Source organism: Lepidochelys kempii, chromosome 15 (assembly GCF_965140265.1).
Source record: "Lepidochelys kempii isolate rLepKem1 chromosome 15, rLepKem1.hap2, whole genome shotgun sequence".
Lineage (NCBI taxonomy): Eukaryota > Metazoa > Chordata > Testudines > Cheloniidae > Lepidochelys > Lepidochelys kempii.
This window is the reverse complement of record NC_133270.1, coordinates 15,038,547-15,057,322: the sequence shown is the minus strand read 5'-3', so window position 1 is coordinate 15,057,322 and position 18,776 is coordinate 15,038,547. Positions and strand designations below refer to the sequence as shown.

Genomic DNA, 18,776 nt, shown 5'->3' with positions numbered 1-18,776 from the left:
GGCCCTGACATTGCTGCTGTCCATGCCTGAGTAGTACTTTTACTTGGCACATGTTGTACCCAATGCTAGACATGCCCACAGTGGATGTGTTTTGGGGGCACTGTCTGTTTGGATGGCAACATCCATGGCTGTGTGCCTTGTTTGGACACACTATAAGTATCTTGGTATCTCTCTTGTATGCCTGTAAGTCTTGTTCAGATGGAGGTGTGGTCATAGCCTGTGCCCTACTTGTTCCAGCAGATTCTCAGCTATCCACAGTTTTAATGGAAGGGCCAAGTCTGGAGTTCTCATTAGCCCCTCTTTAGCCATATAACTCTAATGTATATATTAAGCTGAACACAGATTTGTGTCCTATCATAGCATTTTCCACCGTGCCAACCTCCTAATGTATAGTTTTTTGTCTCAGCTCCATTAGGTATTTGTCCAGGTCTCCATTTCCTTAGAGTGGGTGTGTCCAGAACGGAGGGTCCTATGGAGATTTTGGATGAAAGTAATTTCTAAACTTGGCTAAAACAGCTTCCAGATTGGTCTCTCTTCCCTGCTTAGTTCACATGCCACAAAGGTTGGGCATTCTCCTATGACTCCTCCAGCACAGCATGGAGTAAGATGGTTCCCTGCACCTCTCTAGCTTTTTGCAAGGCCACTAGGTTTAAAATATAGCTGGGAACCACTCCCATCACCATTTCTCTGTGAGCATCAGTGAGGCAGGAATCTTGAACTGATCTAGATATAATTCGCTGTGTCTTGTACTCACAGTCAGATCCGCTGTTCTCTCCACAGCGGAGGTTTTCTGCTCTTTACTGAGGGTATGGTGAGAGTACTGCAGGTCCAGACCCTTCTGACACTCGGTTGTGATCTCTCTTATCTTTATTTGTCTATTCAGGCCCCTATGGTGGGACTGAGACCTCTGTGGCAAAAACCCCAGGTGAGCAACTATGAAAGGAACTTTATTATCAGACAAGGCTAATATAGGCTGTGGGGCTATGATGGAGCTTAACTGCCTGGATCTGCACAAGAAGCCCCTGAAATACTTGATATTGCCAGGGCTACCATCAAATTCTCAGAGACATTACAAATTATAGGATCAACTTCAGTAATGTCATCACCCTGCCCAATGTAAAAGGGACTTGGGTCCTGGGCGATATTGAGGACTTTACTTCTGAGAGGCAAAACCCCCTTGGCACAATAATTTCCTCCTTTATTAATAAATATATAACATATCAAATAAAAGAAAACGTTATCTCACACTTGCAAATATTCCAATTATTTCTGTGTCGGAGCAAAAGAATCTTATATCTAATTGCCATAATATGTGGTCATATATGTTGCTTCATTATTAGAGGTTAATTAGTTAAGTTCCGTATAGCATTTGGAAAATGTAACACATTTGAAAATGTAATACTAAATATTATTCCTATTCAGCATTACATGCATGTTGCTGGCCATGCTCATCAATGTGGAAAAGTTGACACTTATCTATCCGTTCAAAAATTTTAAAATTAAAGCCCTAATCCTAAAAAAATTATGCACATGCTCAATTTAAGCACTTAGTCCCATTTTGTTCAAGGGAATTACTCATGTGTGTAAAATTAAACACGTGTCAATGCTTGCAGGACTGGGGATATAAATCCCAAACAACTTTCTCCTCCAATACAGTTCCAATAAATAAAAGAAATCTTAAATTCCTATTGAGTCCTTGGGGCAAGGGCTATGTCTCTATTGCTGTCTTGTATGATACAGAACATACTGGCAGTGCTTAACAAATAAGTAATGGTAATAAACGAATAACATACAGATTGCACTGTAAAATTTTCTGGTTTTGCATACAGCATGAAACTAATTTTTTAAAAGAAAATCTCAACACATTTACAGGTTATAGTCCCTATAATTATTTTACAGACACAGTCTAGATCTCACTAGGAGAGGGGGAAATAATCTTCACAAATGCCTTTCTGATTGCTGAAAATCGGAGCGTGAGTAGCGATATTTAGATTGCCATAAACGAGTGCTAGGATGCCGGGGTTGAATTCGGAGGTGTGGGTGGTAGGGGAGGGGGGTGGGGGAAGCCTGCGTCCTTTAATGGGAATTACAAAGCTCGCTGTCCCTCTCTCCCAGCGCTGCTGCTGCAACATTTATTGCAAAAGCAGGAAATTGCTTATTACTAAACTAGCTGGCAAGAGGGCAGGAGCTGATGTGTTATTGGCGCAGCACTTGCTTGGCTGTTGCCTTTCTCTCTCTCCTTCTCTTTCTTTTTGTTCTTCCCCCTCTCCCTCTCTCTTCCCCCCTCTCCTCCTTTTCTTTTCTTTCTCCCCCCCCCCCTTTTTTTTTTTTTCATTTTGGCTTCTATTCAAATGTGGGTCAGGGGTGAGCAGCTCCCAACGTCACAAGCTTGCAAGATGGCGCTGGGAGGAAGGCTGTGAGATGAGGAACAGGCTGGTATAGCCCGAGAGCCGAAGGGGAAGGGGGAGCAAAGCCGCGGCTGCCCGTACAATAAAAGAGAAAACAGGTAACGAGGCAAAGTAGCCGTGGAGGGCCCGGGGCTCTCCGCCCGGGGGCCGGACGCGGCAGACTCCAGCCCAGCGGCTGCTGCTCGGGGCTCTCCGCCCAGCCCTGCTGCCCCGTGCTCTTTATGTGCCCACTGCTCGGGTGCAATGGGGGGGGGGGGAGACCCACGCACAGGGGCGTGGGGGGGGTCCCCTGCCTTGCAGTGCCCGTGCCCGGCAGCCGCTGCTCTCTCCCCCCATGTGCTGCCCCTGCTGCATGGGAAGGGGGCGGGGAAGGGGGTGAATTTGGATGGATCGCTGGATGGTAAATCGCTGCTATTTGGTGGCAGCGGCTGGAAACTTTTTGCTCCCCCTCCCCGGGTGCTCTGCCCCTTTTGCTCGATGCCTAGCGTTCGGGGGGAGGGGGCAGCGGGGAGGTTGCGGCAGCTGCTGCCTGGAGGAGCCAAGGGGGACCAGCAGCCCCCGGAGTCGCTAGCTGCCCCAGCCCCCTCCCCGCCCCCTGCGTGGAGATCGCGGTTGAGCCATTCTTGGGCAGGGAGGGTGCAGTGCATTGGGGTGGGGGCGTGTTTTGCGTTTGCCTGTATTGTGCTAGGGGTTCCCATGAATATCTTCCCCCCCCCCTCAGGTCCACCAATTTCCACCCTCCCCTCCCCCCGGAGCGCTCAGGAGGGAGGTCGAGATAGGGGTGGCAATCGCCGGCCACTGTTCTTCTTCCCATGCCGCTCTCCGGAGCCCGGAGGCCAGGTTTCCTCCCCATAAAGCTTACCCCTTCCCCCAAACACGCACCCCTACCGCTCAGTGGGATCGCATTGAACTTTTGCCCCATCTCCTCCTCCTCCCCACCGCCCTGAGATCAAGGAGGGACGGAGCCGCCGCTGCTACTGTGTGTGTTTGTGTGTGTGTGTGTGGGGGGGTGTCTCTGGCTTTTGTTACCGATTGCACCGTCTCCAATGCAATGGACGGAGCAGAGGATACTACGCAGCCCCACTGTTTGGGGCTCGCTAGGACCCGGCTTCCCGGTGCGCCCCCCCCACAGTCCCTTTAGTGTACGAGCTACCTGGGGAAAAGATTTAAAACCTGGCCAAGCTGCTGTTAAATCAGACCGGAGGGTAACATTTTATCTGCCATTGAGTGGGGCTTCTGCCCGCCCCCCCCTTCAGCTGTATACCATACTCCCCCTCCCCTGGGTTACAAAGCAAGACCCGGTGGGATCCCCATGGCTAAGCCGTGAACTCTTCTTTTTCTCAATGGGGGCTCTGAGGCTTACGTGGGCTCCCTCTTCCCAGATCAATAAGAATGGTGAGACGTGTGAGTGAATCTTTTACCCCGGCCGAATTCTGAATGAAAACCTCTCGCGCCCGGGAAATGACCACGCTCGGCAGCTGCTGCGGGGCGATCTCCGAGGCGCCCATTATGCTCGCCGCAGTTCGGTGCGTGTTGTGAACACCCAGTCCGAGCTGATCGTGACCGGTGCGAGAGGGGAGAAGTCAATAATTTACTTCGGTCTGCACTTGTCCCACGTAGAAGCGGGCATCTGAGCGAGGGGTGGAGGGTTTTCCAGCATGTCTGTTTATCCCTTTATCAGTGCTGCCAGCTGGGCGCTCTTATTTGGTCATTTCACAGCAGTGCAGAGAGAGTAGCTAGTCGGTTCGTCGCTAATGCGAGCAGAGCGCCTTTTATTTAGGCGCAGCTTGGAGTCTTTTGTGTACCCTATAATATACTCTGGGATTTTTATAACTTCTGCCAACTTTTTGCTAGGAAAACTTGCCATTTAGAAACAAAATAAAACCGCTACCTCTTGTTACTGAGAGAGCTGTAACTTTGCATTCAGTGTCTGTGAGTGTAAGGGTGTATAGCTCTACATAAAATGAATGAATTATATATGAAACCAAGTATGTACCAGAGGGCTACTCAGATCCCACTGGATACTACTTAATTAGGGAATATATTCATGCAACAAGCCAAAAACCAATAAGAACACGATTTATTACAAAATGACTGTTTTTATCTTTTGATTGAAGGAAGCTTAAAATACTGCAAAATGCTCTTTGAATAATCTGGTGGAATTTATATACCAACTAAGGGAGATGATAATATGCTACTCCTCATGGTTTTCACTGAAAAAACATCCTGAACTTTGAACAAAAATATTTAATTTTTATGTTTAATAAATGCACTGTACATATAAATAGCACAGTCCGAATTTTTTGTGACTTAAAGCTATTGCTTATGCCGCAGCAGTTCTGGAGAGGGAACCATAAATGGCTCCTTAGGATCATATCACAGCAGCTCTGCATGGAGAAAATGACATATGAAAGGAAAATTGACTTATTTCCACAACTGCAAGTGGCCTCTTTTTTGTGCCTTTTCATTAGCAATCTAATCCTAAAAGCATTAGGAGCAATTATTTGTGGTGGTGCCTGACATTCTAGGTCTAATTATTTAAATCAGTTTAACTCTTGATGGTTGACCCATTAGGTCAAATCTGGCTGCCCTTTGTTGTTATATTTATTAAAAGGAAAGAAAGAAAAGAAACAACTCCCATCCCCCCCTCAAACTTGCCACCTGCCACTGGCATATCATTTTAGTTATAGGGGAGATCAGCATTAAGAATAAACGGCTGCTTACATTTGTTACTTTCCATTCAAATGTGGGTAGAAGACACCAACCATAAATACCTTGTTCTCTGGGGTCTAAAATATATTGTTTGATCTAAGTGTGGTGGGGTGCAAAAGGGAGTGAGTGTGAGCCTGTAGCACTTGTTCTCTTAGTGTATCCTCTCTATTCTGGGTGAAATGTAGAAAAAATACATAATTATATCCCCCCCCCCCTTTAAAAACAACTCTCTTGCCAAAGATCTGGGAGAGATTTACATCTTTAATGCAATAACTCATGTTAGTGTCCACATACGTTGCTGTGCAAAATGACTTATGGACCTGTAGATAGTAATAAATATCGTAAGATGCTTGAAGCACTTGCTATCATGTGCTGTGTTGTTGTGGCCGTACTGAATTGTTTGGCAGAGGCCAATGAGTGAAAGGATAAAGGGGGTGAGGGGAGGCATCAGTCCTAGAAGGTGCATGGCTCAATTTACTTTCATTAGCATCATGGTACTTTTTTTTTAATTTTTTTTTTTTATGGCTAATCTGTTTTGGTGTGGAATGGATTGAAAAGCCCCCCCAAACCACTGCAATCCAAAAATACTGTTCAGATTTGAAAATCCAAATTTTGACTAAAGGATGTTGCTGCGAGTTCTTAGATTCCAGCATTTTTAAAGCTTGTAGTGATAAACCTAAATTGCATATTACAAATTCTTTTGCCCTTGTAGAAAATGGAATATATAGCTCTGTTTTGATTCCCATCCATACTTCTGGCTAATAGGTATAGAAAAATAGGATAATGCTTTTTAGTGGATGCATAGTTGCTTTAGAATCAGAATTCCTATTTGCATTGTTTATGGTGTTTTGCACTTCCGTCTTTTGATGGATGTATCGTGGCTTGATAGATTGCAGGTCGTGGTACTGCTAGAAAGATGGTCTTCAGTTTCCCTACCACAGGACACCAAACTTTTGGTACACTAGCAAAATTAGACTTTATTGTAACTTAACGATTCATTGTACCCCAAAGCTGCTGCTGCATCTTGTGATTTAATGGCAGTCAACAATACTTGCCACAAAGTGAGTCCCTGGGTTTCAACACCACAGCAGATATAGTCTCAGAGTGGGAGAAAATGGAATTGCATTTGCAATGCAGCCATTACGTAGGCTGTACTGTGACAGGCAAAGCTCAGTGAGAAGGGGGACCATTTCAGCATCAGTGGACATGCCTACCCTGCTGGGCTTGGAGAAGAATTAACAGGGCTCAGCTGTGGAATTGCTTACAACACCAGAGTCCTGGCCCAACTACAAGCGGAAGAATATTTTTGAGAAAAATATCTGAAAAGCCTTGTCCCATTGGGTTGGCTGTGATTGAAAAGGACTGACTGTATCACTGAGGCTGCTTAAGTGAGTTTACAATACACTCTCCATTTCAGGGATAGTGCATTGTGATAGAGATTTGTCTCCTGCTCTGCAGCTTCGGTGCTAAAGCAACTATTTTAAGCTGCCGCAATGGTACATGTAATTATTTTTTCTTCTGCCTGGAGTAGTTCAAAATCTGCCTCAAAATATTCTTTAAAATTGCGTTTTCCTGTTAAATTGGCCCATCAAACTTCCACCAGAATGCCAATTTGAAGACCAGAATATTTTCCCTGAAGAATGTGTGCCTTAGCAGCTAGCTGTCAAAATTTGTAAGAGTTAGTCACTTTTTTTTTTTTAATTCGCAATTTTGTGGAAGGAGAATTCACCCTCCATTCTTGGTTGTTGGCAAAACAAGAAACAAACAAAATAATGAGCTCATTATGAATGTGAAACTGATATAAAAGTGATTGTCACAATAGCTGTAGGGGAGAGAGACTACAACACTGCAATAATTGTACCTGCTTTAAGTGACAGGTGGGAGAAAACTTCGCTCCTTGTCATCGGTGTTTGGATGGAGGCCCAGTGTTGGCCACAAACTGCAATCCAGGATTAATCCCCAGTGTTTTCTTTCTATATATCCAATTTCCTATTTTGTTAATAAGCACAGCCTACTATGCACCTGCAGTCAGCTGTTCTGGAGTGGAAGCAACAGGGTTTTGTATTATTGAAATGACAACCCTCGTGCCTTCCTAGAGCCCGTATTGTTTGAGGAGGAAGGGGTGGAGAGTGATCCTGGTAATTGCAGATCCCAAACAAGGGCTCTACTTGCAGACCTGAGTTATTGAAAAAGTTTGGAAATTAGTGGGGAATCTGATTTACCCAAGCCTACATCTCTTGCCCATCAGGCAACCTGAAATGTATGTTGCAGGACGTGAAGAGACAAGGCTGCACTTACACAGTAACTAAAATTGTAACCTGAGAGCTGAAGGCCCTGTCTCTGCTAGTGAACAGATCTGTTGTAGAAAATGGTAGTCAGAAATGGAGCCACCTCAGCCAGTGCTGAATGGGTTTCTGTTGCTAGCATAGCTGGAACAAACTGTTCATCTCCATCACGCTTTCTGTTACAGTGTTGATGTTCTACCAGGCTCAACAGCCAGCATGATGGAGATACTGATCCATTCTGTCTCCCTACTCTGTCAATTCAGCTGGCGGTGAAAACTGTTTACAGAAAAGCAGGAAGTCCACGTCTGAAAAACATTGTCATCAGTGGATCATTTTCCTAATACCACTGGACCTAAAACTGGGATGCATCATTATTCGTTTTTTGCTTCCTTTGCAGAAAGCTTTCAGATATATTGATAGTGCTGTCCAAGAGCTAGGTGTGATTCCACCCATTAGCTAAAGCAGGTGTTGTCTGTCAGGACTAGGTTTTAAAAACTTTCTACTGTTGCCCTAGCTCATCCTCTGGCTGAGAGAGGTAGAAAGCATTGCGCTTTAGCAAGCTGGCCTGAGGCATTATCTATCCTTCAGTCTCTTAGGTAAAGGAAGAAGGGGTAACTTTCAATGATACATGAACTTATCAAACCAAAGCAGCTCTTCTTATATTCTAAGGCCAGAAGGGACCATTGTCATCATCTTGTCTGACCTCCTGTAGAACACAGGCCATAGAACTTCCCCAAAATAATTCCTAGAGCAGATCTTTTAGGAAAAACGTCCAATCTTGATTTAAAAATTGTCCATGGTGGAGAATCCACCACGAACCTTGGTAAATTGTTCCAATGGTTAACTAGCCTCGTTGGTTTTAAAAACAAAAACAAAAAAAAACACCACCACCCAAAAATGTGTCTTATTTACAGTCTGAATTAGTCTAGCTTCAGCTTCTAGCACTGGATCGTGTCAGACCTTCCTCTGCTAGATTGAAGAGCCCATTATTAAATATTTGTTCCCCATGTACATACTTGTAGACTGTAATCCAGTCACCTATTAACTTCCTCTTTGTTTAGCTAAGTAGACTGAACAAGCTCAATCTGTCACTATAAGACGTGTTTTCTAATACTGTAATCATCCTCATAGCTCTTCCTGGAACCCTGTCCAATTTATCAACACCCTCCTTGAATTTTGGACATCAGAACTGGACACAGTATTCTACCAGTGCCAAATACAGAGGTGAAAACATCTCTGCTCCTACTAGAGGTTCCCCTATTTATGTATCCATGAATTACATTAGCCCTTTTGGTCATAGCATTGCAGTGGGAGCTCACGTTCAGCTGATTATCCACCATGTCCCCCCACATCTTATTCTGAATGACTGCTTCCCTGGAGAGAGTTTCCCATCTTGTAAGTATGGCGTATGTTCTTTACATACTTTTTACATGTAGCCATATTAAAATGCATAGTTTGGTTGTACCCAGTTTACCAAGTGAACCAGATCGCTCTGTCAGTGACTTGTCCTCTGCATTATTTACCACTCCTCTAATTTTTGTGATATCTTCAAACTTTATCAGTGATGATTTTATTTTCTTCCAGGTCTGTCACACACATGTTATACAGATGAGGGCCAAATATTGCTCACTGGGGAAACCTCCAGAAGCACCTCCTCAATGGTGATTCTCTGTTTACAGTTATTTTAAGATCGATCAGTTAGCCAGTTTTTAATCCACTTAACGTGTGCCATGTTCATTTTATATCTTTCTAGTTTTTTAATCAAAATGTTGTGCTATACCAAATGCCTTTCAGAAGTCTAAGTATATTACATAAACGTTATTACCTTTTATCAACCAAACTTGTAATCTCATTTAAAAAAAAAATCAAGTTAATTTGATGGGCTCTGTTTTCCACAAACCCCTGTGGCATTAACAATATTATCACCCCTTTAATTCTTAATTAATCTAGTCCCATATCAGCTTCTCCACTACCTTGCCCAGGATCAATGTCTGACTGAAAGACCTATAATTACTCACGTCATCCAGTTTACCCTTCTTAAATATTGTCACATTAGCTTTCCTCCAGTCTTTTGAAATTTCCCAGCATTCCACAATTTACTGAAAATCAAACATTAACAGTCCAGCAAGGTCCTCAGCCAGCTCTTTTAAAATTCTTAGATGCAAATTATCTGAATCTGCTGATTTAAAGATGTCTAACTTTAGTAGCTGCTGTTTGTGGCATTGCAGCTGTGTGGATCCCAAGATATGAGACACATGGTGGGGGAGGTAATATCTTTTATTGGACCAACTTCTGTTGGTAAAAGAGAAGCCTCTGTCCCCTTAGTGGTGGCTGTTTAATGACCTTCTGAGATATTAGTGCAATGGAAAGAGTGTCGTCCGATGATATGACTACATTATCTCCCCCCCCCCCCCCCCCCCCCCCCGAATGTAGAACAGAAATACTTATTGAAACCTTCTGCCTTTTCTGCATTATAATTCTATAATTTCTACCAGTGGACAATACCATTGTTTGGATTTTTTTTGTTTCTAATAAGGAGTTTTTTAAAGTATATTGTCCTTAACTCTGCTGGCCATAGACTTCTCCTTGTTTCCCTTTGCTTTTACAACTCTGGGTTTTAAAAGTGATGCATGATATGGTGGCCATTGGAAATGCCACAACACAGAAGTTAATTTACTATGCTGCTTGACATTTTGCAAGCCCAGCTCACCCCTAAATTGCCTTCACCTAGGTATACAGAAAATTCTCACTCATGAAATGTATGTTTGTAGCTTTTCTTTTTTCTTTTAAATAAAAGAAGCATTCATTGTACATGGATCCAGTCTTCAATGTGCCACAAGAAGATACCGTCATACAGGACTAAAATCATCATGCTTATTTTAGTCTTTCCACGTGCTGTCAGTATGCCACTGTCCCATCTGAGTTTTGTCTGACCCTATGAAACCTTTCCTTTTGTCCAATAAAGACTTCAGAGCAGTGTTTGTGGGGAATATTTTTGAATTAAACTCTGAGTCTCTGAAAAAAAACCTGTTGTCCATTTTCAGAAAGCTCTTGATACTCTGATGTTTCAGACATGACACAACCTATTTTTCAAAGAAAAATCTGTAAGTGTTTTGGGGCAGGGACCAGGCCTACCAATGTTTGTATGACAGAGAATGTATCCATTAACTTCCCACATACGCATTTTCAGAGCTCTGCTCATACATTTAAATCCTGACCTGTGGGTGATGTCCTTAAAAGGTTTCCTTTCGTCAGAGATGGCCAGTTGTGTTGTAGCTTTGTGAGGTTCATAGGCTGATGTCTGCTTAGGATTGGTTTGAAAGTAATTTCACTTGTGACCTGAAATCCAGTTATACCCAAGTTTCCCAAAGCTGAAAGCTTCTTATACCTGCTGAATTGATTTAATAACTGGTCTGACGTTGTTCGTTTAAAAAGGGGGAAAACCTTGTTCTGCCCTGAGTTGGTGCATATGAATGCACCAGTGGCTTGTATGTCGGCTCTTCTGGATGGTCTTGATTGGGACTTGGGAGATCTGGGTTTGGTTTGTGGCTCTGCCACATACTTCCTGTGTGACTTAGGGCAAGTCACTTAATTTCTCTCTGCCTCAGTTCCCCATCTGTAAGATGGGGATGATATCCGTTGTCTATTTAGCTCTCAGCCCTCTGGAGGAGGGACTGTATTTTACTGGATCTTTTCACAATGGGACTCTGACCTCAGTTGCGGGCCTTTAGGAGCCACCATAATACAAATAATAATGCATCCTAAAGGGCTGAGTCAATGATCTTATGCAAAACTTGATATCCAGGCCTCTTGTAAGTTGGGCTTGTTAGGCTCTGTTGTACGGTTATTAAATCAGTGTTGCAAAATATCATGAATATTTACCATCCGGAGTATCAAATCTACTTAACCTTACCACAACAATGAAAATATGAATGCGATTTTGTTCCCCTGTGGTGAATAGCTCTTCGGAAAGAGTCTCTTGCACCACCACCTCTTTCCTGGAAATGTCCCCGAATAATTTGAAAACCGTCATCTGTCCCCCTTTAACCTCTGCTAGGAGTGGTTTCTTCTCTTGTGTTTGTTTTCCCCTCTTGGGTTACGTGGTCCAGTGCCAGCATACAGCGTGACTCAACAGCCTTAAAGATTCTTGGAAAAGCACTTCCGTTTGCTCTAGGTCAAAATTGTGTTGGCAGCAAACTGACTCTACTGTTTACAAGTTGGCAGCACTCTTAAGCGAACTCCAAGAAGAACAGTTTAATGCGTGTTGCGCTCTACATCCATCCAAGTTGCGGAGGTGTTTGAAAATACTGGCCTGTTATAATGGGTGGGACTGCTTGAAAAGGAAAGGAAGGGCATGGGCTAATGCAGAGTTTCCCAAACTGTGGTCTGTGGACCACTTGATAGTGGTTAGTAGACAGCTGGCTGGCCACTTGGTGCTGGCACTCGTCATTTCCAGTTATTAAATGTCATCAGCTGCTGTAGTTGCCATAGTGCTGTTACTCCGTCACCAGTTAGAGGCAAGGTGGTCCATGCTTGGAAAGCTACAAGGGGATCTCCTCATTAACTTGCAGTACGCAGCGAGGAAAGAGTCTGAGAATCCCTGGTTAGTGGCTAAAACAAAGGCTTGGATGTAATGATTCCTTTGCCACTCACTGGCTGTGTAATTTTGGGAAAGTCACTCGCGCCTCTGTTTCCCCATCTGTATAATGGGCATGATATTTGAAAGATGGGCTAGATGACCTCCTGGGCTTTTTCCTTCATCTTTTATGAAAGGAAAGGAGTAATAGCTGCTACCATTGTCTAACTTCTTCTGGTGCAAACTGCCTAATTATTTCAGGCTTAACACTTCTGGTTCAGTTGCCCATATCTGCAAGGAGAGCTGGTTGTTAAGGAAAAGCAGTTCGAATTTGCAGTACTACTGCAGTGGGAAGCAGTTTGTTAAATGGAAAGCTGTTTCAAGGGTGTGGTCAGCTACTGTAGGCTGTGGGAAAAGGAATATATACAGTAGCTTTACATTAAAACAGTGGTGGTTTCAGGTTGGAAGTGGTAGAATACTTGTCCTTATATAGCATTTTCATCCAAAGATCTCAAAGTGCTTTATAAACAGTTAAGCCTCATAACTGTCAGATTGATGGTGCTAACTCCTCTGTGCCTGCATTTCCAGATCTGAAATATGGCAATGCTGTGATTTCCCCGACACCCCCTCAACCCCACCCAGGTCACACCATCAATGTGTGTGATGGTACATATTTCCTCCCCACGTAGAGCAAACTAAACTGTAAAACTTAACCAATCTTTTGTGACTCCTTTCCCCTCCCGGAATCTGGGGGATTCAGATGAGTGGGATCTGTATTTGAACCATATGTGAGTAGGGTTTTGTGAAATACAACCTCATCCAACAGAGTCCTGAGAAACCAAATCCACCCATGATATCCCCCCGCCCCCTCTAATGGCAGGGAAACCAGCTGCATCCCTGGCACAGCCCGACTTTACTGATGGCAGTGTACTAAATCAGCCCAGCACATCCAGTAGTATGTGTTAGACGCTTGGGGGTTCATCTCACCCCCCGCTCTCAGTGAACTGGTTAGACAAGAGAGAAGGGACAGGAGTCCAGAGAAGTCCAAGCCAGTTTACAGATGTTCTGACATTATTCAAAATATTTGCTGACTCGCCTTTGTCTCTTCACTGATCATACATAGATCCATGCTTGTCTGTCTCTGAAACTGCTTGATCTGCACCCTCTCTCCTCTCCCTGCCCTCCCCCAAAACCTCTTGAAGCAATAGCCATGCACATGCCTGTTTGAGGTTGAGAGGAAAGCTGCCTTATTTCACTAGGTTTGGCCAGTCAAAGTGGTGAGTAAGAGGGTATCTTACAGCCCTAGGGCTGTAGCTTGATTGGCTGAGGTCACGTTTTTGTAAGTGAGAAGGTAACAGCTGTCCTTTGTGGCATGCAGCAATTCAGGGGAAGTTTCAGAAAGTGTTCCCCCCTCCGCCCCGCCCCTCCCCCCCGCACCCAAAAATAAGAATCGCCATGTTATTGCCCCACCCCCACGCTGAGCTGTGCCTCACGAGGTGTAGGAGGAGTGATTCGTGTGTTGGCCAGGAGCTCGTATATTGGCAGTGGGAGAGAGAACCCAGTCGCTGCTAAATTTAGTGTAAATTATTGGAAACTAATTGGGCATGTTTGTGCTAGAAAAACGTTCAGTTCCCACTCTTCTTAAATCTTCCAGAAGGAGGGAATGCCAAGGTGCGAAGGGTATCCTGGCATTGCACGGACTTCAGTGCTGTGCCATATAGGTATTTCTGCAAGCCCGTACTTTGCAGATTGATTTTTTTTTTCTTTTAATTTAGAGTCAGGGTTTGAATATTAAACAAGTGGTAATATGAACACACGACTTTTGCAGTAAAATAAAGAAATCAATTAATTAGTGCAAACTAATTGTTGGTCAGAGCTAAATGTTCAGTGGAAAAAGCCCCTATGAGCATATGATAGAGTGTAGAGTTGCTCTTTGCACCAAAAATTAGACTTAGTGCCACACATGGACACAGAGCACTTTGCAGCTGATAGAATGTACTCAAAAACCAGACCGCCTTCCTGGCCCGAAGGAGCTTGTAATCCAAAGGCTCAGATAGGTGCAAGACGGATAACTGATTAGGGTCAGACTCTGCAAACGTTTGGGCACTTCTCCGGAAGTCAGTGTGACTCTGCTGGAGTAAGGGCTTGCACAGTCCAGTCCAAGGAGTGGGGACATTGCAGCTGTTGAACAAAAGAGAACTGCTGGTGGATTATTATTATTATTAATGTGATTTTATGCAGAGGGCTCTTGGCAAAGGCCTGGTTCTCACATGGGTGAATGCTTTGTACGCTACCAAGGCAAAAGTCTAGTGGACTTTTCCTACTTTGTAACTGACACTTGGTGTGGTCCAGTCTTTTGGGCCAGGAGCTGAAGATACTATTTCAAAATGGTCCCTGGGTCACAGTTGATACTTTGGGACAGCTTCTCGGTCCTGTTCTGCTCCCTGTGCTCTGTAAAGGGAATGGAAACCACCTGCAAGTTTCCTGCTGGAGATCCTCTCAAAATGTGGAGGAGACTCAAACAGGTGTGGAGCCGCCATAGTCCCTAGTGCAGGAAGTGAGAAGGGGCATGTGTCTGGAGCACATTTTAACCCACATTGGGGCTGGCGCAGAGCATTGGAGAGTCTTCACTGGGTGTGGGTTCTCAGCTTCTCTTACTTCAGTCCCCACTCCTCCCACTCTCCTGCTTCCCGGGCTGTCCTTTATTCGGGAGGGGAACTGTCCTTTGCTAGGTGCGCCCCTACGCTCAGACAGCGGCATCTGAGCTCAGACCTGCTCTCCTCCTTTCTCCCAGAGCCTGGCTGGGAAGCAGATGGTAGAGCCAGCGCCACTCTTCTCCCTCCCCTGTGCTGCAGCAAGGGGAGCTGCGACCGGAAAGGGGCGTCCATTTTGACATTACAGTTGCTCGTGAGGCTGCAGAGGAAGTGGTGGGGACAGTTTGAGAAGCGGCACCCTCTACCTCCTCTCTCTAGCAATGGGACTGGCTCAAACGCTGCAGGGGACCGTCTGGGGAAGGCATGTTCGAGTCCTAACCCTATGCACATTTTGTTCTTCGACCAGTCGGCCTCAGGCCACAGTGTAGAGGTTTGAGATAAGACATGATTCTTCCAGCTGCACACGCATTTCAGGGTTTTGTCCTGTGCCCATTATCATAATGTCAGAGTGCCTTCCATGTAAAATAGATTGGCACGAGTGATTCTCAGTAAGTCTCTGGCTCTTCTTGTCGGTCTTTATTTTTTTTTAAAAAGAAGAAAACCCTAAAATCTCCTGAATAGGTTTGTTAGTCAATGAATTACCAAAAATTCTTCTCTCTGATGTGCCAGTGGACCCAGAGATTTTTGTTTTTTGGATTTACTCCGAAAACTACCTAATTTCAAGGACATGCAACACTTACTTGACATAATGTAAAAGAGAGACAAGGTAATATCTCTTCTGTTGGTGAGAGAGAGAAGCTTGCAAGCTTGTCTCTCTCACCAACAGAAGTTGGTCCAATAAAAGATCTCACCCATGTTGTCTCCCCAATATCCTGGGACCAACACAGCTAAAACAACACCGCACACAATGCGAAAGAAGCATTTGATGAGAACATAAAACCTTCATTTGAAGGGCAGGGAAATGGACAACTTATTATCTTACTTGCAATTCTCCTGCTAATCAGGCCCCTTGGTAAACTTTTTAAATCAAACATTATCACTTTGGTGTATCAAATAAAAACCACCTTTTTAAAAAATGATACTTTACAGTAACTCCTCACTTAACGTTGTAGTTATGTTCCTGAAAAATGCAACTTTAAGTGAAACTATGTTAAACTAATCCGATTTTCCCATAAGATTTAATGTAAATGCAGAGGGTTAGGTTCCAAGGAAATTTTTTTGGGGCAGACAAAAGGCATTGTATACTGTACAGTACTGTACTGTGGTTGGGAGGTGCCCCTGGCTTACCCCACACAAGCACAGCCCGTTGCAGGCAAGGATGCTAGAAAGCACCTTGTGCAGCAGCAGCGGCAGCTTCCCCCAAGAAGAACAGGCACTGACTTTGCTGGGGGATGCTCCAGGCCCGCCTTTTCCTGTCCCTGCTCCACTCCAGGCCCACCTCTTCTCACCCCCACTCCACCCCCTCTCCAGAGCACACCCCGTCCCCGTTCCTCTCCCTCCCAGTGCTTCCTTGCTGCCAAACGGCTGTTTGGTGGTGCCTAGGACTTTCTGGGAGGGAGGGGCAGGAGTGGAGATGCAGTGAGTCCTACCTGGGGCCAAACAACTGTTTGGCAGCGGGGGAAGCACTGGGAGGGAGGGGGGAGGAGGCGGAGAAGAGGAACTTGTGCAATGCTCCCTTGTAAAGTTGCTGCTCTTCCACAGAATCTTACAAGCAGTGGACAGAGCAGGCAGCCAAACGATGTTATAAGGGAGCACTGTACAACTTTAAACGAGCATGTTCCCTAGTGGAGCAGCGATGTAACTTCGAAACAACATTAAGCGGGGAGATGTTAAGTGAGGAGTTACTGTACTTGTTTTAAGAATGGCTTTCTAATGGGACCTGATTCTGCAAGGCACCAGAGTCAACAGAATTGGAGTTGTCCCTAATAGAAGAGCAACTCTTCACTATGCAGTAATTAGTAAAATGGACTCTCTCTTGCATAGTAGTTTCTAATTCACTGGTATTTGAGTGAACAATCTCTCCCTCAAAAGCAGAGTCTACAATGGACAACTGCATAAAAGTGTCACTTGATTTTAGAACTGTTTAGTAATGAACATCAGTTCTGTTTTGGGTGGTAGGCAGCTTGAGGATTTGAGCAAGTTGGTTCGTAAAAGTCTCTGTATTGTTTCCCTTCTTTTGTTCTAGGAATTGACAGAATGAAGTCAGCCACCTTGTTGATCCAGTTCTATCAAAATAAATAAATATATAAAATATGCTGTCCAAGATTGAACCAGCACAGTAGTGCTGTTTAACATGCACTGTTTTGAAAAAAAAACTTCTATCCCATTCATAGAAAGCTTAGCTTAGCTTTGTAGTGGATGGAGATGGGATTTAAGTTCTGATGCTTGAGTGACTGAGATGGGTTGGGAGGAGAATTTTAATGGTCAAATAATTTGCAATCCTCTGAACCCAGTTCTCCTACGGCAGTCCTCATAATTGACCTGTCTCTTTTATTAAACAATTTGGTGCATGACTTAACTCTTTTACTATGCCAGTTCTTAAATTCCAGTTGACCATCTGATCTCCATGCTGACTTCCCCTTTCCATGTCTTTTAAAGTCAAGTTTTGCCTTTCTTCCAAAGCCCCCAGACTCTGCATGTTCCTCTGTTTCCAACTCTGCCTTCGTGTCTGCCCTACTTTCTCCTGTGCACCTTCCCATTCTTAGCACCGTGCTCCTTCCTGTCTGTCGTCATCTTGTTTTGTCTCCTCCACTCAGATTTGCATTGGGTCTCATGCTGCACTTTATATGGAGCAGCCAGCCATCTAATACGTACTGAACTACTCCATGAAGCGTTGCATTTGTAACAGTCCCCTACAGTGCTTTGTGTGCTGCACTTACTTGTGCCTATAGACTGTAGGCTGTTTGTTTTGAACTGCTCTGGGTACACTGGGCCTGTAAGAATACCTGACCACCGTTCAGATGGAGTTTGTAAGGGGTGTCCGTTTGCTGCTGCATATGCTTTGTTCTTGCTGGATGCCAATGGTTAAACTGAAGCCTTCAGTCAGACAATTCATGCTTGTTCTTGTTCTTAAAAACATCCAGCCTACCCACCAGGGTGCCATCTGTGTGTTCCTGGACTGGCCTCCTCAGGGATATCCAGGGCCTAGTGATTATCTCTTTTTGGGGGAACCTGTGACTGTGGGCCTGATCCTGTAACATGCTGAATGCCCTCAAATGCCACTGACATCAGTCAGTTGAAGGTGCTCAGTATCTTGCAGCAATTACTTAGCTTGTAAGTCCCTGGGGGCCAGGACCATCTTCTTGTTCTCTGTTCGTACAGCACCTAGTATGCTGGCCTCCTGGACCATGACAAGGGCCCCAGATGCTTTGGTGGGATAAATACTTAGGCCTAATCTCAGCAACCCACAGACCACATCAGCTCTTCACTTGGCCATGGAACCGAAGAGGAAGGCAACATACAGTCCACTTCTCTTTCCCTCCCTGGGCAGTATTGAGACCCAAACTAAATGATAAGGCCCCATCTATAACACCAGACAAGAGCCTCCCTGTTGGGATAACTACAAAATATGAAAAGAAAAAATTGAGCCTTAAGTTCGCTTTTGCAATTTAAAAACTTTGTCTGAATTTCATAAATTTTGCATGAAAATAGGCAAACACGCAGCACCCAGCATCATAGGACTGGAAGGGACCTCGAGAGGTCATCTTGTCCAGTCCCCTGCACTCAAGGCAGGACTAAGCATTATCTAGACCATCCCTGTCAGGTGTTTGTCCAACCTGCTCTTAAAAATCCCCAGTGATGGAGATTCCACAACCTCCCTAGGCAGTTTATTCCAGTGCTTTTCCACTCTGACAGTAAGGAAGTTTTTCCTAATGTCCAGCCTAAACTGCCCTTGCTGCAATTTAAGCCCATTGCTTCTTATCCTATCCTCAGAGGTTAAGAAGAACAAATGTTCTCCCTCTTCCTTGTAACAACAGTTTTCAAGTACATAAAACTTTGTCCCCTCTGTCTTCTCTTCTCCAGACTAAACAAACCCAATTTTTTTTTTTCAATCTTCCGTCATAGGTCATGTTTTCTAGACCTTTAATCATTTTTTTTGCTCTTCTCTGTCCATATCTTTCCTGAAATGTGGCACCCAGAA

At 44.5% G+C, this 18,776-nt stretch overlaps 1 protein-coding gene across 2 annotated transcripts in view; it reads left to right on the top strand.

Annotated features, from left to right (window-relative positions):
- Positions 1-2,152: 2,152 nt before the first annotated feature.
- Positions 2,153-18,776, top strand: part of HIC2 (HIC ZBTB transcriptional repressor 2) — a 95,387-nt gene continuing 78,763 nt past the window's right edge. The window contains exon 1 of one of the 2 annotated variants that reach the window (XR_012155125.1): positions 2,153-2,506. The gene's annotated coding sequence lies outside the window, so the exon portion shown is untranslated. The remainder of the gene's footprint in view (positions 2,507-18,776) is intronic. The other variant, XM_073313415.1, reaches the window with a different exon arrangement.